We start from the raw sequence: 23,723 nt of genomic DNA, 5'->3' as shown, positions 1-23,723 counted from the left end.
AAGGTTAATTTAATTTTTTTTGCTCTAAGAGATAACAGTCAGGTCTGTGATTTTAGTTTGTCATAGCTAGCACCCACAATATTGGGAGTGAAGGAACCAGGAGGATGGGAGTCTGTACTATCCTGGTGTGGGAGGAAGAACTACTACCTGTCCATAGGATCCTCCAGGATAGAAGAAAGGCCCTCCCTGTGCAGAAGACAGAATGGGTTACTGGTTTATATCTGGCTACTCCTTCAGGGAAGGATTTAGATGGAGTTTCTGAATAGGGCACTTTATCTGAATGTTTACCTGGTTACCAGAATATGTGCTGTGTGAAGAACCTGGGGCTCCCTGAAATGAAAACACAGACTAGCCATTTTCTTGCAAACAGACATTTACATAAATGAATCTAATGCGAATTTCTATTCTTTCAAATAAAACTTTACAACAACCATTAAAAGATAATGTTGGTTCATACTTTATTTAGAGGTAAGGAAACTTGTAGCAGGTTCTGTTATTTTCCGTTCAGGTTAAAAAATCTGAAAGTAGTACTAGCATTTAGTTTTATCTTTCTAATCACACAATCCTATATCATACCTTCTAAACTCTGTGTATTTTTATAGATGGTCTTGACTTTGATGGTCTTTTTAAGAACTGTCAGAATAGTGGACTTCCAAAGTGTAAAGAGTATTTAGGAGACCATATTTTTGAGCTTATCACTTGAAGAAAAGACTATTTACCAGCTCCTGACATTCACTATAACTGTCACTTCCCCCTTATATACAAAGCAAGGGAAGTAGTATTCTACGATTAGATTTCTTCCTCTGAGACTATTTGTAGACTAAGATCTTGTCTTTAAAGGAAGCTTGCAGAAAAAGCAGAATAATTGCAGTGTGAGGAATTTGGGGATCCACATAAGTAAATCCATTTTTTCCTTTGAAACAAGACGGTTTAAATATGCATAGCTCTGACTCTTAATTTATAATATTCTCAAGTTTGACAAGACTTTTGTGTGACTCATACATTTTAAAACTAAAAGAAATCTTTTTTTAAGAGTTTTTCTCCTGTGCTGAAGAGCCTTGAAGGAATCACAGAATCACAGAATAAACTGAATGGGAAGGGACCCAAAGGATTATCAGGTCAAACTCCTTGTCCTGCACAGGACCAGCTCCAAAAGTCACATCATGTGCCTGAGAGCATTGTCCAAATGCTTCCTTAACTCTGTCAGGCTTGGTGCTGTGACCATTGTCCCAGGAAGTAGATGATTCTGTCTTCTATCTAAGATTTATGAATAGTAGTTTATTTGTACATATACATCTACTTATGTCTTGCATCTTTATTATTACTAAAATGTAACCTATCATGGCCAATCTGCTTACATGCTCCTGTAAACACTGCAACTGCCATGTGTGGAGGGCCCTGGACAAAATATAAAGATAAGACCAAGAAAGCTAAGATCAAGTCGACTGTTACACAATCTATCATAAATTAATTTGATCAGCTGATATGATTGCAAATTGGAAAATAAGTCTCGTGTATCAAAGTTGCACATCTGCATTGAGAACTGGTTTTCTAATCTGTTCGATTTTGACATCTTATTTTCTTCATGTTGAAAATTTTTGTTAATAGCAACTAAATACACTCTCCTCAACCAAGCTGTACTAGATTTCTGTTAAAAAATGTTTTGTAACAATTAAAGCATGCAAAGAAAAATGTTTATTAGAATGAAAAAACTTGCGTAAAGATCTCCACCTTTTTCCTTATAAATGGATTTTTTGTACAATCACGCAAGAAATAGAGGTTTTTCCTCAATGAAGTTTCAGTATAATTTCTTTTAATAGACTAGTTTATATTTTACAGTATTTAGGCCATGAGTACTGCTTAGCCTCAATTAGATGAAAGAGGTGGTGTTGTACCTGACCAAAATTGCTGTTGCTATAGTTTAAGTTAATGAAGTTAAGTGCAGAAAGCAGAAATTTCTTTATACAATTAGTTTGTTTAAATAGCACGGGGGTTTTTACAGAAAGAAAAAAATCACAAGATGCTTCTTGTTGAAATCAAAAACTAAAGAAATACTACACCATTCAAATGGGTTTAAGAAAATAAGCATTTATGAGTTATGTAAGAGGTTTATGTAATGGGTTTATGTAAAAAAAACATTCAGAAATACGTATCGTGGTAGAAGACAGGTTACTTTAAAATCCAAGGTGAATTCAAAAGCCAGAAGCATAGTAAAGCTAGTCTATAATGCCCACATGAGCACATTCCTTGGACTTTTTCCTGGGTCAGAGGCATTGCCTAAGAGAAAAGTTTATCCAGTGAAACTGACATTGAAATTTCAGTGATTCTCTTCAGGGGAAAGAAAAGTTTAAGTGTTGATCTAAGGGATTATATTTTGAAAAATTTATCAAATCTTAGTATTTTTAGTCACAGTATTTTATTGCACCAGTGAGAAAGACAATGTATCTAAGCTGGATGCAAATAAGTACTGTGGTTACTACAAACTACATTGACTGGCTTTTGAAAACAGCTGGCACATTATAGTCAAGTGAGAGAGCATGTGGATCACCAAGCACAGTTACAGAAAATTAGTGGTCAAATGGTAATTATGCAGTTAAGTGGAACTCATTCTTTCATTTAATTGTATATAGTTCACCCATACTAAGGAAATCACCATTAGTGTTAACCAAATGTCCATATTGACAAGGTGATTAATTCAAAATACTCCATAATGTGGAAGGAAGTATAAACTCAGAAAAATAATTACCTGTCTATGACCACTGCTTCCATCAGGACAAATGCAACCACCCTACAAATTAAAAAAAAAAAAAAAAAAAGATTAAAAAAATTGTTTTGTGGAAATTTAAAATAAAGTCTTGTTTCAGATACAAAACTGTTTAGGAGAAGAAAGTCTGTGGGACTACAGAGAAGGTGGAACCTTTGCTGTACCTAGAACAAATGAGGGGACAGCACATACATGTACAGTTGGCATTTGCTTTGGAAGTCAGACTACTGATAGTTCCTCTCTCAGTGGGATGTCTCGATGGCAGATGCCTCAGCAAGAGAGAATTATCAGGGTAGATAGGAGTATCCCATTGGGCTATCATCCATAATACACATTTTATATTGAAACAGTGCCAAAAAGTGATTTCAGACAGACATTTTTGATAAATTTAATATGAAAAGGGTTACTTCATTTACAAATTAATGGAAAACATCATCAATCTTCCATGTAAAACTACTTAAACTCTGATTTCTGAATTGAATTGGTTTAATTATTAGGAAGCTACCTGAACAAGACTAGTAAAAAATAAAGAAAATCCCCACCTGATTACTTGATCCACTGGTTGCAATAAATGATCCACCCTGTGAAGAAAACAATTTTATTTTATTAAAGAATTTAATTAGAATTTAAAGTATAAAACTATGTCATGGGAAACATTATTACAAACTATTACTTCCCTGTACAATGAACATACCGTGTTGAATTATTGTGAAAACATAAATTAGGATGAAAGCTAATTAAGTGACTTGATAAAATTCACAGGGAATGGGCATTAGGGAAATTAATTGAGAAAACTGTTACCTTCCAGAGCTCAGAGTTCTGTCTGCAATACTGAACTTCAAACTCTCTGAGACAGAGGACTGTGCTACTGTTAAGTCTACATAAGGCTGGGTATAGCAGGATTTCAGACCCCTGGGAAGCTGATGGCTACCAATCCGAAATATTAAGAAAAATAGAACAAGGTGCCACTGTGAATCAGTTAAATTTCACATAATTCTCTAAATAAATCCTGCTGCAGCAGTAAATAATTCTACAGAATATTAAAGTTGGACCTACTTTTGTAACAGAAGTATGTAATCCCTAAGAGGTACCTTTTACCAAATGCAAAATGAAACGATTATGTATATGGCCGTTACAATCAAGAATGCAAGAATGTTTCTAAAATAAGAATCTGAAATTATCTAGTTTGTGTTTTTCAAATTAATTTTACAAAATGTTATGTCAAGAGACACCTGCAATTCTTACCTGCTTAGTGGGGTGAAGGAATAGAAGAAACTGTGTATTCTGGGCCTAATATGACTATTTACAACTGTGCAAAATCATAACACTATAGGGAAAATGCTGTCAAATCAGAATAGCATTGTTCAGCACAGAAAAAATTACTGGAACATAACTTTCATAATGAAATATAGTTTATCAGAAAGCTCCTTGATATCATGCAGTTGACACTACATTATTACCTGCATGTCAGAGTGGCTGCTATTTGAAGGAGAAGATGCATTCTGTGAAAAAACAAAAAATGACACATATCTGTAAGGGTAATAAAATAAGAGACATAGTTCTATTAGGAAAGAGCCATCTAACCCTAAAGAGAATTAATCCTTTTTTGTGGACACTAGATCCTTCTTTTTTGTAGGTAGTATACAAGGAGCTGTAAGCTTACTACTACCAGCAGTATCTCAGAAAAAGGGACAGGAATGGTTTACCTGTACGTCATAGGCTCTTTTGTTTAAAACATGTGATGTGTCCTGTAAAATAAATAATAACATCTACAATTAGGAAATGAAAATTCTGTGATCAGGGAGAGGTCTTTTTTTCCTTTCCATATTGTTTGTTTATAAGTGCTCCAGACCCATTATTGTCTACATTGAGTAGGCATGCATTATTATAAAATAAAAGGCTATTTGCATATAATTTTAATAGGCCATTACTGAGTCTGACTTGCGACTATACAGTACAGATATCTGTATCTCCTACACAACCACTGAGCATAATAAATTAGGAAACATTATTATTCCTTACTTATTACTCTTTCTTCAGCTAAAATATTAGCTGTCCTTTATATGATACTAATTTAATTTTAACTTTAGCTTCCACCAACTCTGTATGTGCTTAATGAAGAACAGGAATTTGAGCTGCCCTATACTTCAAAGCATGATTTTCATGTGTTTTTTATACGTATACTTTCTTTAAAGAGATTCATCCAAAAAGCAAACACTCAAGTAATTTTATTTTACTTTTCCCTTATGAAGAAGGATATTAACTACTATAAACATGATTAGGGAAAAATTAGTATAATTAAGACAGATTAGGTATAGTTAGGACTAAAATCCTACAAGCAGGTAAAAACTTAAAGAAAAAAAGTGTTACTTACTCGGGCAACAACTTTCTTCTTTCCACAACCAGAACGCTGCAAAGGAGCCGCAAGCCTTTTAGTACTTTATAGCTGTAGTTGTCCACACTTTAGCTTTAGCAAAAATCTACTACTTGTCAAGGAGAGGTTTGGAAAAGGCAAATGTCCAGAGATTTCATTTTATTAGCAGTAAGTGCCTTAAAAAGCATATTCTTTCTTTTCAATTACCTCTTTCAACGTAAGTTCCTGCTTAGGGAAGTTTTCCTAAACTGAACAACTGAATTGTATACTGTAGTTTAGTATACAATCTGGATCAGGATCCTTTCTCTTTCGTTTTTCTTAGCATTCCCCATCCTTCTTTGTGAGAAAGTTTAGAAGCAAACTCTTCTACAATGCCATACAGGCTGGATAGAGATAACCAAGGGCATACTAATATCTCTCGTTAACAAAGGAGGAAGTGAAAAGGCTCCAAACAGGGCTTGCTGATGAAGGATATTTTTGGATTTTTTTCAGAACATTTTGAATTGAACCTGGTGCAATGCATTCAAGGTAAATACAAGCCAAAATGAAAGATGTTTTCAGAAGGTCTCTACTTTCTAGAATATGTTTGGTTCAGTACTTAACTACTGCAGAGGAAAAATAGGGGAAAAAATGAAGCAGAAAAGTGAAAGGCTGAGAAGTGAAAAGACAAGTAGCTGATGACTGATGGTTACTCTAGATGGCAGTAAAACAAAAGGAGGCTGTGACAGGTAGAAAAAGCTTTTCTATGAACTGAAACAAGTAAAGAAAATGTAATTTATTTACACAGCAATGTATTTGCTTGGTCACAATCTATTCATATTAATCACCCTTTCTGCTTGCAGGGATGGAAAGTCTTGACAGGGCAGAAATGTTACTTTATAACAGCAGCACGTAAGTGACATTAAATCCGAAGGAGTGAGAAAAGCTTGAGTTGGCCACGTGCCTCATGTACTCAGGTGATTAATTCCCAAATTATCCAGTCAAAGTGGACATATTGTAAAGAAAATGTATTAGTATGTATTCCTAGAAGTATTGTGCCATCTGAAGTAATTGTGCAGCCTTGAGTTCAGAGAAATAATTAACTTTTGAAGGGTATTATAAAGCAATCATATACTAAAGGTCCACAGGTCTAATATAGAAATGCTCAGTTACTAACAATGTCATTAATCATTAGAATTTTAACACTACAGAACAAACAAAGCTCTTACCTGATTATTGGAACTGTAGGTAGTGTCATTCTGAAAAAGAATACATTATTTCATTTTTTAAAGAATTATTTAAATAAAGTAAGCCTAAAGAAAACAAATTGTTTCTGATACTGCATACAGACATAACAAAAATCACTTATTGTTCCCATTCTCCACAGTTTTATCTAAATTAGCTTGAAATCCCACTATTCCAGTCTGAAAAACATTGTAATAACAACCCTAGATTGGTACAAATGTAATATGAAAAGCAGTGGAATATCTGTCACTTCTTCTTGCCTTCATTGCATGTCCTGAAGATTTTCTTGCAGGCTTGTTTTTTTTTTTTTTTAATTAATGTAAAATGTACTCTTAGATTTTGAGGAAATTATCTGTTACTGCAAAGCCATTGAAGTATTTTTATTCATATTTCACTTCATCAAGTGAAATTGCATTTGAAAGCACTAACTGGTCTGTAAACATATATATATATATGTGACAATTTTCAGCAAGAGAAGAGGCAGTTGCTGAAGCAGCTGTTAGTGTGGAAACTCAGCACTCTTTCTGGATTGTTCTGCTCCAAAGACTGCATCTAGCAGAGCAGTATTTTCTGATCTTTGTGAAAAATGTTGTGATGAAAAGATATTAGAGAAAGCATACTCACATCATCACAAGCATTGGGATTATTACCATATGAGGAATCCTGTGACTCCTAGAAGGACATCAGATATCAGTTATTTCCTCACAGAAATGAATTGATAAACGTACACTTTCCTGTTTACTCTACAAGATGGAAGAGATGCTCATGCAAAGAAGAAGCTGAGTTAGATTAAATTAGGATCTTTATAAGACAAAAAGGAGCCAAATCCATAGTTGCAACAGTGGCTGACAGGGAATGTTCCAAACTTCAGTAAAGAAAAATATCCCAATGAAACAAATCCAGACCACAAAGAGCACAGAAAAAAATTATGTTTTATTAAATCTTTGAGAAAGTTATGCAGGGACTACAAATAATATGTAACTAGGAGAAAGAAAGAACTACTTACATTATTATCATAATAGGTGTCTGAGGATGATCCTCCCTTTAAAACAAACAAAGAAACCCAATAAAAATTGTATAAAGTCAGAATATAGAAAACATGATTTTGAGCAGAGGCCAAAGTTTATATGAAGTGATGTGTAAATAGTGAAATAAAGTATTACTTACTTGGCCCCCACCATAGTTCTGTGAGTAGGATCCATCCTATTAAACAAACAAATATAAACTCTATTTCAGAAGAAACTGTGATTTGGTTCAAACGCTGTAAAGCTGGAATAAAGAATTGCCTAGGATTCCTTTGAACAAATACAATTTTCAAGATATCTGCATAAATTATCAAACACAATAAAAAATTCTTACCAGGAGAAAATCAAGGTCTACTTACCTGGTTGTCACCATAATTTTGGGAGGATGATGATCCACCCTGCCAAGAAACAACAAAATAATTAGAATTTACATCTCCATATTGCTGATCAGATATTGATCCGCCATCATAGAAGTTAAAACCTTCATAAAACTTTTGTGAAAGGCAATACTTACTTGGCTACCACCATAGTTTTGTGAGGAGTATGAACCATCCTGTGAAAACAAAACAGTAGCAGTCATAATGCTGGAGAGATGATTTTTTTCTGAGTGCATACAACTATCATACGTTGCTGAGTTCTATGGAAGTTCTATGCAACTTCTACTTTCATGGAAGTGAAAGTTCAGAGCTGATCAAAAGTGTGTTTGCAGAGAATGACTTAAAAGGTTGGACACAGAGAAACTCCGTAAGAGTCTATATCCCCATGAGCAAGAAAACTAGTGTGGATTAGAATTGCTTTAAAAGGTTTTACCAATGGATAATAAAGATGTACTCACCTGACCACCCTGTGATCCACCCTGTAAATCAGACAAAAATGCTTTAGACACTCACTGTTTGGCATGGAATATTTTTGATGAAACTATGATACTTGCTTAGGAAGAGTAAGAAGCAGAGGCAGATATACAATATGGAAATAATTCCTAAAGTAAAGAGCACAGATTGCCAGCAATGCAATGGTAAATACTAAATGAGACATAAATCAAGGAACCTCAAACATTTAACTTTAAGTAATGTCTAGTGCACAGATAAGTTCCGTTCTGAACACTCTCTAGAGAATGTACCATTTTTCTCCTGTAGAAAACCTAATTTATACAGATCAAATGAGTTCATACAAATTTCCCAGGTAGCATGATTGCACAGAAAGCTGTGACCTGTGAGATACAGAGGCCTCGAGGAAAAGGTTTTAAATAAAACACTCAGTAGGTTTCTATGTGCCCTCTTTAGAGAGGAATGTAACTCCTTCCAGTGAAATCAGAAAACACATTTGTAGAAGTATTCGTGTCAAAAGTGCATAATACGAATTGTGAAATACTGAACTACTGAAGTGAGTGGGGTATTTGCCATTTGCTAAAATGGGTGTGAGGCTTCATTCAGAACAGACAAAGAAAGATTAAATGAAAAGTATTATCTTTTAATGTTCTAGAAGATTTTGGAACAAAATTTAAGCATTTCCCTTAGTCTTACAAAGAAATAGGTCCTCTTAAAAATGAAAAGATATTATAAAATATATATCTATTTAATATATAATTCTTTCCAGTTACAATAATATACTACATACAGTGCATTGTATATTCTGTACCACATTATAATAATATATTGTACCAACATCTATGTTGTTTGCATACTTATAAATACAGTCTATATTTATATTGCTAAAACACAGCATTTGTTGAAGCAATTAATCTATCCAATTCTTCTGTTTCTTGTGAAAACTCAGTAAGAATCAAAAAAAGTATCATGAATAAAAAGGAAATAATCTTTTGCCATTTTCTGCCTAATTTTTAACATCACAGAGATAATCTCTTTTAACATAGCTGGTATCTTTTAGGATAGTGGTTTGTAGACCTCCAACACTTGAACTTGTAACAAAACCACAGATGGCTATTTATAGTTCACTGCACAAACTCAGTTTGTTTCAGAGACCTCAAGTGGCAGTCCTAACATACTTTCTGGCTTTTGACAGGAAGAGAGAAGCTGGTGAGCTCCAGCTCTGATTTAAGTCATGCCAGTTAAACAATTCTGCAACAGACTTCTTTCTAGAATCTGGCCTTAATGTCCTATAGAAATAGACATTTCAAAATGTAATGTGAGGAAAAAGTGGCAAAAAAGACTCGAAAGCCACTGTGAATACTCCTGTGAACAGGAAGATAATGAGTTCTAATGTCAGAATTCATAAGATTACACGAATTTGTGCAATATGAATCTGAATTTGGGAGTAATTTGGTTTAGTGCCAAAACTAATTTCAGATGCATCTTAAAATGAGAGGAGAAAGACCATTTACCTGGTGGCAGGGGTTGCTGTCATAGGAGACACCCTGTCAAAAACGGAACAAATAAAAAGGTAAATGACATTTTCTTGCAAAGTAATTAGTTTCCTTAAAATTTCCTATGTGAGAATTAGTGTAACAAAACGCAATATACACCTTTACAGAGAGTGAGTTTAATTTTACTTAACCCTTTCAGTCTGTGGCTTTGCCCTCTGTCACTCTCACATCCCCATACAAACATCAAAGCACTTGCACACAGATGATCAAATGAACACTTGTGAGCCACAGGGAAGAAGGTCGGTTGGTAATTGATGTCTCTTTGTATCATCCTAGTTCCTCTTGATTGGTAAAGAAGAACTGCTGGCGGGGTGTTCTGGAAGTAACTGTTACTGTTGGGTGACCATCTATCTAAATGTGACCATCAGTCTCTTGCTAGATTCACCACCATGGATTTTAGGCAAGGCTTCTACTCAGAGCCATTCCTTTGCCTGGGTATATTTTGTGATAACAGGGTGAGGAACAGTACACAGAAAGAGTTCTACCCTGGTTGTCACCCTCCCATTATTACAGCAATTATTACAGGGTCTTCTCTTAATAAGTCAACATGTGACACCCCTTAGTGGAAATCACCCATTCTTCAGTGTTTATGATTTTCATTGCTGGTAACTGTGTTTCTGCTGTACTGCTCCTTGTGATGCTTTCAGATGTATTTCCATTCATGCGTAACTTACATCAGTCCTAATATTTCTGCTAAAAATATCTGGTTTTATACTTCTCTTTCAATCTGCTTGCTTCCCTGGATATATTTATTCAAACAGAGGCTTACTATTGGCCTCATGCATTATGCTTTCAACTGGAAACTCATCATCAACATCCGAAAATTCCCAAGCAAAGATTTTATATACTTCTTGAGTAGACAGATTAATTGTTTGTCTTCCAAGTGCAGCTCTAAATGGGAGCAGCTACTTTGTATTCAATACAACAGCCAATAATAGCAGCCTTTCTTGACCTCTGTGCTAGAAAAGTTCATGTAACAATGAAAACAATAGATTTCAAACTAACAAACATTATAAAAATTATTAAAAACTATTGCAAAGACAGCTGAGCCTAGTTTTCAAAAAGTTTGGAGAAAAAGTCTTACTTGTCCACAACCACTGCTGCCAAAATAAGAAGCAGATCCGCCCTGCTTGGAAAAAAATATAAAAGAATAGCTTAAGATCTACATATTCCTATTTTCCATTTCAAACACACACATGAATTTTCAAGGGCTTTAGTGGCAAGGCCACTTCAAATCCAAGTATATCCTACTGGAAATTTTCTAGTAAATTATGTTGAATATCAAAATGCATCAGAAAGTTGACACCAGCAAGCACCCCATTCTACAGGGGAAAGTCCTGCCTCAGTGAGCCCGTTGTTGCCAGAGACATATGAAAAAAGTTCACAACACTTAATTCTAAAGAGTTACTTACTATATTATTTCAAGTAAGAAACCACAGAATTCTCAATACATATATGGGAACATCACATCATATATACTGTAGAATAACCAATGACTGACTGACAATTACCTGTCCATAGGAGCTGCCACCCTGAGGCTGGGAGCCCTGTAGGAAAGGCAAAATGTCATTTGTAAACAGAACTGCATAAGTGTAGTCCCAGCACAGCAGCAACAGAATCACAGAATATCAGAAGGAAAAGCCCACTTCCATTGAAGGTTCCTCTCTGCTATGTTATTTTTTCCCTCATGGTATTTCAGTGGTACAAACCAAATCAAGGACTGCTCAGAAACACCGAGAATGTAAAAGCTACCCAATGCCCCAAAACCCAGTTGCAGGACAGGCTCCTTACAGAAAATCTCAACACACTTCAGCAACAGAATCTCACCTGGCCATAGGACTGGCTGCCTTGGGAACCCTTGAAATAAAGAGAAGACAATTAACACCTTGACAAGGAGGCTTCTTTCAAGAGCATGAGGTTTATGGAAATAACAGCTGCATGCAGGATTCCCTAACAGGTTCTTCCTGTGCCAAAGGACCCAGAGCAGTATGCTAGCAGCTGTGCAGCACATTGTCTTATTCTCAGCAGCAGCCACCACTCAAACTGAGGCACAGACTGCCAAGGGAAATATCACTCTCAAAACTCTGCCAGTCATGCCAGTCACAGAGATCAGTGAAGAGCTTTCTGCAGAACAGCCAGTTTGCTTACCTGGCCATAGGAGCTGCTGCTGCTGCCTGAGAAACTTGGTCCACCCTAAGACAAGGACACCATTTGGTTACTTCCTTCTCAGTAAGGGATCCTGCCTGCATTAGCAGCAGCCAGAAACTACCTCCTAAAGCCATGCAGGGCAGTGTGCAGAGCCAGCCATCTTCTGGCCCTCACGAGGATGCTGAGTGTGATGATTTCACACACTGGGATGCCAGATCAATAAGTAGCACATGCATAAATGTTGAGTGTGGGAATCGACACTGTCAGAGAAAACTGTCCTTTGAAGTTCAGATTCTGAGGGACTGATAAGTGCCTTTACTCTGCCACAGTGCTTCATTTCTGAAATGCTCTATTCTGACTAGTGACTGACTGATGCTTACCTGGCCATAGGAACTGCCACCTTGAGGTTGGTACCCCTGTATGAAATTAATGATTGATTCATAGTTACTATATTTGTGAAGGAGATACCTCTCTAATGTCTGTTTTTGGGGGTGGAAATCAGAATGAGAGAATGTACAGACTCCACTGCTTAATTACAGTTCTTTTGATATTTCTTGTTCAGGAGAAATAGGTGATCTCCCTGTGTTTACTTAATAATAATAATCATAGAGTGGATTGCCCTCTGTCTCAGAGACTATTCAAACTTATGAGAGTTTTCCAGGAAGGGGCACAAAATTGTCTTACATTTATTTTTCCTTCTGTTTTTCAGTCAATGGGCTTAGATGGCTAATATTGAATGCTAGGTGAATATTGATTTAATATATTAATATTTTTCTCTGGCCCTAGCTGTAAAATTCCCTTTCATTGAAAGAAAATTAGGGTGAAAAGTAGTTTTTAAAAACTAGGAAATAATCTTAGAAAAAATATAGATTCATAAAATGAAAACAAACCAATGCAATTCAAAGTAGCAGGTTGAATAAATTAGCCAAGGATGACCATACCTTAAAAAAATTCTCAGTAATATAAAGTTATTGTGGTTATAATTTGCTGTTGCAATATGCCTTCAATATAATCTAAAAAAAGTGCTGTTGTTTCATGTACCTGCAGACCCGTGCCCAGCTACCTGGGAGAGTTATGAAGACAGGGATTACCAAAAAGTATTTGAAGTATCCTGTCTATCTTTGCTATATGACATGGAGATCCTAACAAAATTCATAGCTGTCTTAGGGCTGCTTGAATCTACATAAAAACTGTGAAGGGAGGCAGCCATTCATTGGTTGCAGGCTCCAAGACCATTCAGATGAGAACCTGACCCCGTGTTCTTTAGTTTCTCAACACTTCTTCTCTTCTGAGAGCAAAGGAGGCAGCGAGAACTGACTATAAATTTGTACTGTGCCATCAACTGAAATGGGAACAGCATCAAATACACTTTTTCTACCATAAACATATAAAGTTCCAAACCCATGGTAAAGGTAAGATAGCAGCAGAAATCTAGGATTCCTGTATCTATCCATGAAAAATACAATGGTCATGTTCCCAAAAAAATATTTTAAATGGATTCAGAGACTTATTGGTTAAGAATTCAACATGAATCCCAAACAAAATATTTTAAAATGTTCTAGCTTTTCAGGGCAATAACATTTAATTTTCTCGAATGTTTTATTCTGACTGACAATTACCTGTCCATAGGAACTGCCACCCTGAGGCTGGGAGCCCTGTAAGAAAGGCAAAATGTCATTTGTAAACAGAACTGCATAAGTGTAGTCCCAGCACAGCAGCAACAGAATCACAGAATATCAGAAGGAAAAGCCCACTTCCATTGAAGGTTCCTCTCTGCTATGTTATTTTTTCCCTCATGGTATTTCAGTGGTACAAACCAAATCAAGGACTGCTCAGAAACACCGAGAATGTAAAAGCTACCCAATGCCCCAAAACCCAGTTGCAGGACAGGCTCCTTACAGAAAATCTCAACACACTTCAGCAACAGAATCTCACCTGGCCATAGGACTGGCTGCCTTGGGAACCCTTGAAATAAAGAGAAGACAATTAACACCTTGACAAGGAGGCTTCTTTCAAGAGCATGAGGTTTATGGAAATAACAGCTGCATGCAGGATTCCCTAACAGGTTCTTCCTGTGCCAAAGGACCCAGAGCAGTATGCTAGCAGCTGTGCAGCACATTGTCTTATTCTCAGCAGCAGCCACCACTCAAACTGAGGCACAGACTGCCAAGGGAAATATCACTCTCAAAACTCTGCCAGTCATGCCAGTCACAGAGATTAGTGAAGAGCTTTCTGCAGAACAGCCAGTTTGCTTACCTGGCCATAGGAGCTGCTGCTGCTGCCTGAGAAACTTGGTCCACCCTAAGACAAGGACACCATTTGGTTACTTCCTTCTCAGTAAGGGATCCTGCCTGCATTAGCAGCAGCCAGAAACTACCTCCTAAAGCCATGCAGGGCAGTGTGCAGAGCCAGCCATCTTCTGGCCCTCACGAGGATGCTGAGTGTGATGATTTCACACACTGGGATGCCAGATCAATAAGTAGCACATGCATAAATGTTGAGTGTGGGAATCGACACTGTCAGAGAAAACTGTCCTTTGAAGTTCAGATTCTGAGGGACTGATAAGTGCCTTTACTCTGCCGCAGTGCTTCATTTCTGAAATGCTCTATTCTGACTAGTGACTGACTGATGCTTACCTGGCCATAGGAACTGCTACCTTGAGGTCTGTAGACCTGTAATGAAGGTAAGAAGATATTTGTCAACGAAGGTGTATTGTTTTACAACAACAAAGGTGTTTTCATCATGTTTCCGTGGTACAAACCAAATCAAGGTCTGCTCAGAAACACAGAGAAGGTAAAAAACCCCCACAACCCAAAGCACAGTTACAGGACAGGCTCCTACAGAAAATCTCAACACATTTCAGCAAGAGAATCTCACCTGGCCATAGGACTGGCTGCCTTGGGAACCCTTTAAACAAAGAGAAGACAATTAATACCTTGACAAGGAGGCTTCTTTCAAGAGTAGGATGTTTATAGGAATACAGCTCTATGGGGATTTCACATGGGGTTTCACAAGGGAGATAGAGCAGTCTGGCAACAGCCCTGCAATAGATTGTCCTTTTCTCATCAGAAGCCATGACTGTCAACCTCGTGCATATCGAATATTCTCGCTGTTGAATAGTGACCTCCCTGTGGTCCTGATCCGTAGAAATCACACCTACCTTTTTGAGATCATTTTCTGTCATGGTTTTTTTCACACAAGTAGCTTTATCTTCATGGCTTTAAGTTCCACTATTATGATTTTTCATCATTCCAGATCTGGCTCAGCAGCTACAATTTACAACTTCTGGAATTTGAGGTCTAATGTGTATGGGCTCTGATTCCATCAGTGTGGGGCTGATGGTGTGGTAATGAGCCTAGAATTACTTCCTCTCAGGGTCATGACCTTTATGCTCTGAGTGGACTACATTCATTTCATGTCAACCCATCACACGTGGAATTGCATTTGTGAGCATCACAAACAAAACCATTTGAACACCAATATCAGATGGTCTTTTCATGAACAAAACCCAGGGAAACAGAAATATCTGTACCTGTGAAATCTATTTTTAAATGCAGAAATTAATTTATTCCTAAGTTGTGCTAGCCCTGTTTAAGTGAAGTCGACAGGAATATTTGTAACACTTTTTAAGTTCACTTACCTGAATATAAGTACTGCTGCTGGTTTGCTGTTTTTGTCCACTCTACATAGGAACAAAAAAGGGGTTTTTTTTAAGAGGGATTGCTTATGCACTAAACTATTTCAAGAAGCAGCTCTGTCCTTCTATCTACTAGACAGTATGGAAGCCACAAAGAGTTCACTACACATTTTCTTACTTTATACCATCTCCATCTGCTATAAAATATATATAAAAATCCTACACAAATAAGGTGTCAAAAGTATTTATGTATCTTGATATGATTTTCTTAAAGAAAATTAATTGTATAATACATCTTTGCGTCATATTGTGGTATTTGAAGTGAGTTAAAATAATTCTGCCTTTCAAATGTATTTCACAAATTATATTAAACTCATATCTATTTATGGGATCAAACCATCAAAGTGTATTCACATTATGACTGATTTTTTTATTAATAAGTGCAACAAATTTTTGACAAAGGCTTCGCCAAAACAGAAACTGAAAAATCCACATTTCCATTACAATTTAATTTTCATTATAATTTAATGCAAGGAAAAGCCACAAGCCATTGCAAAAATATTTTGATTCCCACAAAATATGTTGATTATGAGCACAAAATATTTTTTATATTTACACATTGAAGATAGTTAACCTGTGTAATCAAAACACTGTACATTTAAAGTCAGAAATAAAATAACAAGGAAATCTTATTCCCGTCTTTTCCAGCATTCATCAGTAGTCATGGAAGAAAATAATGCTGTATATTTTGAAAGCAATTGTTTTAGAAATACAAATTTCAGCTGGGATAACCTACTAGTCATCTTTCAATGAAAGTTAGAATTTCTTGTTGTAGTCTGATGGACTGACATCTAATGGATTGACTAGCCATTATGAGTGGGATGGATGCTAAAATGGCAAAGAACCCAGAAAAATATGTCTGAATGATATTCATAGTACTTCATAAACATGCTCTTATTGAGATTAGATTGGAATCCACCTTCCAAGTTCCTGATTATCAAGAAGCAAACTTAAAAATACAACGGTTCACCTAAGCATTAATGGCAGGATTTTAAAAATGTAATTCTGAACTGGCTGTTTCCATTAAAAATGGACTGTTTGAAAAATAGACTGAATGAAATGGAACTGTGCAAATTACAATTTATATTGGATTTGATACTGACTAACATTCATGATTTAGTTTTAGAATTCCATCCTCCTTCCTGAGCAGACCGAGATGGTCAAATGTTGCCAATTTTGAGAGCACAATGGGATTCTCATACAGAGGTTTTCAAATCTTTATGTGTAGAAAACAGCTGCAATAATCTTTATTCAGCCACCAGCTAAGATATCCCCTTTGCAGTAGTCACAGAAATGCTCTACTCCACCACTGTAGTTTGTGGACATCTAAGATGTCACTAAGTTATTCATACTTTTGTTCCTTAAATGACAGGAATTATTACTTAGTTTACTAAGACAGATCTTCATTTAAAACTCACGTATAATGGAGGAAAAAAATGTCTACCTGTACTATGATCCTTGTGGCAGAGTTTCCCAAACTCTGAAAAAGAAATCCAGAAACAAAGAAACATAATGCAGCACCTTTAACTGAGTTGTTTAATGCAATGCAGTTAAACAGAAAATACTAAATTGAACTATTTAGTTTGTGAGAAGAAAGACAAAGGTCATATGTGTGATGTACTGCATATCACCTCTTAAAAACCAGCATTAAGCTTGTTTATTCTCAGTTCTGAATGTCTGGGGAGGCAGACTGGCCCTATTAAGTAATTTTCTATTCTTTCATCTTCTGTGGGGAGTAGCAGAGCACGGGTTATGTGCACCACCTTTCTGCGCTGCCAGTCAGCTTGGCTTTTCCAAATATGGGGAGGGAAGCTGAGACATCATCACCCCTCCAGCCCGTCTCACTGTCACCTGCACTGCACATACATCAACACATACAAATCCACTTCCTCATCCAGGCCATTTTTGCTGTATTCTAGGGCATGAGGGACAAATGTAGAAGAGTAGCACACACCACCCTGAGACTGCTGGTTTGATTCCATAAGCGCTACTGTGATACTCTAGGAATTACACGAGAAAGTATGCTTACCTGAGGGAAGGTCTGACGCTGCAAAGAAAAAGAAAAATCTTTCATTATTTTGCACAATGGCTTGCCCAAACAGAATATTGCAGCAGGGAAAGAGAAAAAGGGCCCTTATATTTCAGATGCAGTACTTAGTGAAATGCAAAAGAATGATATAAAAAGGATGGCATATGATAAATGCATCTTAACCTAAATTCAGGTTAGAGCAACAGGGTCAGTTAGAAATTAAACATCTATAAAATATTACATTATAAGAGTTCACTTCAAACACCTAAGGCTAAACTTAGTTTTAGTTCTAAGTAAGCAGAGTGAAAATGTAATAATTTAAAGATGAGAATAGAAGTGAACTTACAGAAAATTGCAATAGCAAAAGAAAATCAAAACTATCCAGGAACACAGAGACTGCATACATGGAGAGACCTGGTGTCTGCAGCTAATCCATGGTCTCTGCAAGTATTAACAAAAATCACAGAACCACGAGGTTTGTACCTCTCTTATAACATGCCTTCTCTGAAGATAGCTATACACACAGGGTAAATCCTGCCTGACAAAATATTGTCTCCAGGAATATTTCTGAAGAATTGAAAATGTAGGTATTTGAAAGCTTTTTGGATCAAAATTATTTGTAGAGAAAATGAGTACTGTAGAGAAAATTACTATTGTAGAAAAAAACAGCTTACCACAGGTGGGAAAGGGTTGCTGTTGGCAATGACTACTACCTATGAAGAAACCAGAGGGAGCTGTTTACTCGCCAGAGATTATTTAAATTGTTAAATATGTCAGAAAAATGAAGAATATAAAATTTATAAACGTTGATAATAATGCTATGGAAGATCCCTTTCATAAAATAACTTTTTATTAAAAAATTATTGCCCATTACCAAGCAAAGAAATATATATATTCATATATACTTTACACAACAGTATAAGCAGATAAAAGATTTGCCCCAAACCACATAAGGATTCAGCTGTAGAGACAGAAGGAAGATTTCATGTCTTGTACCAAATCTACTGGCCTGTACTCTGTGTCCTTTTTGATTCTCAACTTTCCACCCCGAACTAAAGCATCAATTTATATTGCCTTTATTCAAACTTCCTACCCCAAACTAGAACATCTATTTATTTTGTCTTTTTTCAGTATTATGCTAAAAAAAAAAAAAAAAAAAGACTTGATATTGATTTCATACAATTATTGCATTTGGCTTAAGTTTTTTTGAATCTTCTGCTCTGTTAATGTTTTCTCATTAGAAGCTCTCCTCACCTCTAAGAACCAAATCAAATCAAATAATGTGAATCAATCTGGGTTAAAACCTTGAAGAGTATTGACTGAAACAACAGGAGTCATGCTAATTTATAACTGTAAGAATTCTTTTCCCTTTCAAGAGGAGTGCTTACCTTCTTACTGGAATCTGAAGTGCTTGAAGGGACAGACTGTAAAGAATACAGAATTCACTTGTTGCTTAGGTAAATGTTTGGCAAATTAATTACAGCACTATTCTCCACAAGAATATTACAGCTATTACCCCTGAAGTACTAAACAAAGTAAGAGTCTGAGGAAAAATATGAATGTATGGGCAGTTAATAAATTAACAAGTTCAGTAAACCAACTGCTTTAAGTTTCTTTAAAAAGCCCAATTATTTTGCTAGTTTTACAGTATACTGCATAAAAGCAGCAAAATTTCATCTAATTGGAAGTTTGTAAGAAAACTACTGGTAGGAAAAAAAAATTAAGCTCTTCTACCTTCATCCAAAAAAAGTGACCCAAATTCCAGAACCCCTCTCCTCAGTTTAAAAAAACCTACCATTGTAATAGAATCTGGAAAAACTGGGATATATATGTCAAAACAAGATAAATTATTTAAATGAAGCATAAAATAATGTACAATGATGTTTTGCATTTCATCCACCAATAAGTAGCATTGCATAAGCAAAACAAAAAAACCAAACCAAACCAACAAACAAAAAACCCAAAACTACCACCAAAACTTTTAATTTTAGTAACCATCAAAGAAAGAACTGACTTTTGGAAAAGCATAATAAAAGTAACTGGCTTCCATTCATAGAATAAATATAATTGATTTTTGGTGGAAAATGGAATTAAGGATATAGCAATAAACTATGTAATCCATCTGATGAAGTAATTTCCAGATATGTTCATTACTCAATCATTTGAAGAGAGTTTGCCTTTTTCCCCTTCCACAAATTTGATTACTCTTTATTAAATTTGGGTGTAACTGCTTAGCTTTTGAATACTTTAGGAAGCTAGAAACATGTTGGAGAATACAGTTACCTGGCCATAAGTAAGACCACTGCCTGATGAAGATGCAGTCTGAAATAAAAATACAAGTCAGGTATTTATTTATGCAATAATTTGCTAATTATTATTTGCTAATTGTTTTAAAGTGAAAATGAAATAAATGAGATAGACAATAGAAGTTTTTTCTACTAATTAAAGAATTAATATGCAAAGACTGTAAAAAAACCCCTAATAATATTCCACAATATGCAATATCCAAAGATAATAATTTTCCCTGATAAAAAGCATTACACAGTAAGAATTCTGACATTTTGGTAGGGAAACAAATTAAGAGTTTCTAATAGAAGATATTATGTATCACCTATGTGTACATATACACCTTAAAACATAAATGATTAGGCCTTGAGGAACTGGCAGTGTAAAACCTTTTAATTTAGGGTTTAATCTCAGAATAATACCTCAAGCTAACACTATTTTCCTGAATATGTTTAGGAAGAATTCAGTAGCTCTATGGAAGAGAATCAAAAGCAATTTTCAGTAAGAAGGTGAGCTAAGAAGCAGGAGACAATCAGTAAAAAATCTATAACCAGCTTACATCACTGCAGGCGTGTTGGCCATACGCACCAGCAGCACCTCCCTAAGACAAAAAATAAACCAGTTATTTCTCATCTGTATTTTCTATTTGTAAAAGAGACCACCACATGAACATTTATTAAATAATGCCATTGAAAGCTAAGAGTTACTATGATTATAGTTATGCTGGAGAGAAGAAAGAAAATGTAAAAATAGTGCTTACAGGGCCACATCCACTCTTGCTTATTGTGTAGACTACTCCACCCTGAAATAAAAACAGAAGTGAATTATTTTTGTATAAAAATCTCAAATGGGCAAAACAGAAAAAACCCAATGCCATGCTGTTTATGGAATGAAACACTGTGCAGCTGACCATGTGTAACCAGTTCACTGGCACTGATTGTAATAATTCTAATTTAGTGGGAGACATTAGTCACTATCTGTATTTCATATAACTTTCATTAGCTTTGTCACTGGTCATGAAATCTTTCCAAATTTTACTGAATGCCTCATATTTTATTAAAAAATTAGTAACTTTAAGTAGTTACATGACAAGCTGAGAAACTCAACTCTTAGAAAAGAATATGTGTATATATATTAAAAAAGAATGTATATATATTTAAAAAAATACAAGGAAGAAAATCAGGTTTTAGCATATATATAAAAATAATTTGTGTTTCTCTGTATCTGGTAATTCATTACAAGCAGTAAAGATGTTGAAGAAATGGAATATTACCAGATAATTCACTAATAAATATTATATATAAAAATATATATAAAATTTTATATAAATATACTAGTAAATAGTAAGAAATATGTCCTTGATAAGCTGAGTTCAAGAAACTGGAGACATACCAGAAAGTTTCTAACAGTTAAAGAGAAAATAGATAGTGGAGATAATCAACTAAAAGCCAAGTATACATTGCTGTGAAAAATGAAGCTAAAGTGACAATGCAGATATGCATAGCCCAAAAGTTTTAAAAGGCTACCTAGACAGTGATATCCCCAAATTTTCAACTGCAGATATAGTCTGCTCTTAAAAACAATACAGACATTAAACTGGAGCAAGTTATTGAGTTCAACAGAGTAGAAGTAGTTGAACTTAGCCCAGGTACAAGAACACTGTTTGCTGGATGAATACCTCTGCCATTCTGGGCAGAGAAGATATTTCAGTACAGTATTACATCACCTCACTACTCTGTAGTTACAGAATTGAAGTCATTCAAGGTTACTGAAGGGAAACATACAAATGCTGAAATTTAGGATTCATACCTGACTGCCTGAATAGCTGCTCTGAGAGGAACTGGAAGGAACCTGTAAAGAAACCAGATTGGTATTTATTATCTTGCTGAAAAATTATTTTTATGTAAGTGATTTTCAGGAAAGAAAGATCTACTTGGTGGGAAAAGGAAGAACCCACAAAGTAGCTTTCTATGATTTAATTTCCACCAACTGATACTATTAAAATAATTTCAGAGATCTTTCAAGACAAATAATCAAAACTGTGCCAATCCAGCTGTTATAAATAACATAATTCTGTTGCTTGCATCCTTTTTTATCTGAGCTCATACACTTGAGATCCATCATTGAGGAGGAGATCTACACCATCACAATCATTTAAAAGTAGATGAAAGCTTTTTTCTAATATGACCGTGTAATCGTTAGCATATTTGTTGTGAAAAAGCAAAGAAGGAAAAAAGGCTTCTTCACTGAGCTTCACATAGTTTTCAAAGAAATCAAATAGATATATTTTATATCTAGATCCTGATTTTCAAAAGGCAAGGTTTCAGAGATGTTGAAATAAGTGATCTTAACAGCAAGAAAACACTAAGAATAAAGAGTGAAAAGAGAAAAAAGAAAACTTCTATTACATAGCTACTTCAGATAAGAAGAGAGAATCTGCAGAAGAAAATGTTAATGGGGCTGACAACCCTTTAGATAGTTTCAGATTTTTAATCAAGAAAGATAAACTAACAAAAAGAAAATTAAATTGAGTGACAAGGGAGATAAAGACATTTCTGTAATCAACTTTTGACTAGGCCTTGAGATCTTGGGCAGTTAGCAGCATGTCAATGTCCTTGGAGAAAGAATATTTACCATGATGCACCGGCCTGTTGAGTAAGTCCCTCCACGCTGCAAGAGAATACAGGTTCCAGTTACTGTTTATTGACTGGTGTAAAAATATCACATTACTTTAAACAGGAAATCAACTGAATTCATCTTGATCATCTGAGTGAAGAAATCAAGTGTTTCATTGCTGACAATATATTACACATTTTAACAATCTCACCTGCAAACTGATGTTAGCTAATTCAAAATAAAAATACATTCAAAACTGGATATAAATCTGAACGCATAAATGACATCTTGCTAGAAAATTAATTTGAATAGTACAGTAGAATCTTCATGCTACAAGCATGAAACAACTGGACCAGTAGGAGAAGAATTCTAAAACTGAGGTAATTGAAAATGGGGAAATTGAAGAAAAATTGCTCTTACCTTGTTACATTCTAATTCTATCATAATCTGTTGAGGGGAGAAAAAAAGGAAGCATTTACAAATTAGTTACTAAAAAAAGGAATTCCTTATTATAGGCAACAGAAAATACACTTGGTGAAGTGAGACACGTAAAACAGGTGTTCACTCTTGGTTACATCCCAATTTCACATAAATCAGTGCTGCTGCAGTCCAATACAGTGCATTTGAGGAGATTTTCTTTAACTGAGCTGCCAATGTTTAATATGTTTCATATAAGCACAATTCTTGGCAAAAAAATTTTACCAACTCCTTTCAAGAATATGGTACAGTTACAGTTCCCAGGGGCTGGGGCAGCAGTTAAAACCAGCATTGTACATCAGAAGCACAGTACAGTTCTCCTTATAACCAATTTTATTTTCTTTGTTTTGCTTTAAGACATGGATTGTTTTGAGAAATAGATTATTACTTTGCTCATTTCTGTGGGAAAAAAAAGTAATATTTATCTTTTCGTTAATTTAATAAAGGATTAGGCAGTTAAATTAAAATTATCGAAAACATCTAATAATTTTGGCCATCTTACTTAATGAATTAATGACAATAGGCGTATGTCTTGTATCAAGCCAAAGATACTTCAATTACTGTATTGATTTCTATAATTCAATACATTAAAACATACCTTCCTTTTACTTTTTTCTGTTCCATTAACTGACTCAGAATGCGTAGGTGTGAGAGTTTTGCTTTGAATTCCAACCCAAAAATTCTCTAGATTTTGAACAAC

The 23,723-nt window shown here is 35.3% G+C and overlaps 1 long non-coding RNA gene across 1 annotated transcript; it reads right to left on the bottom strand.

Annotated features, from left to right (window-relative positions):
* Positions 1 to 14,794: 14,794 nt before the first annotated feature.
* On the bottom strand, positions 14,795 to 17,098 carry LOC136365235 (uncharacterized). The gene is made up of 3 exons (XR_010744310.1): positions 17,060 to 17,098; positions 15,559 to 15,600; positions 14,795 to 14,825 (listed from the first exon to the last, which is right to left on the bottom strand). It is a non-coding gene; the product is annotated as an uncharacterized lncRNA (long non-coding RNA).
* Between the last annotated feature and the right edge of the window lie 6,625 nt (positions 17,099 to 23,723).

This window comes from Sylvia atricapilla, chromosome 9 (assembly GCF_009819655.1).
Source record: "Sylvia atricapilla isolate bSylAtr1 chromosome 9, bSylAtr1.pri, whole genome shotgun sequence".
Taxonomy (NCBI): Eukaryota; Metazoa; Chordata; class Aves; order Passeriformes; family Sylviidae; genus Sylvia; species Sylvia atricapilla.
The sequence above is the reverse complement of the archived record's forward strand: the minus strand, read 5'-3'. Positions and strand labels throughout refer to the sequence as shown.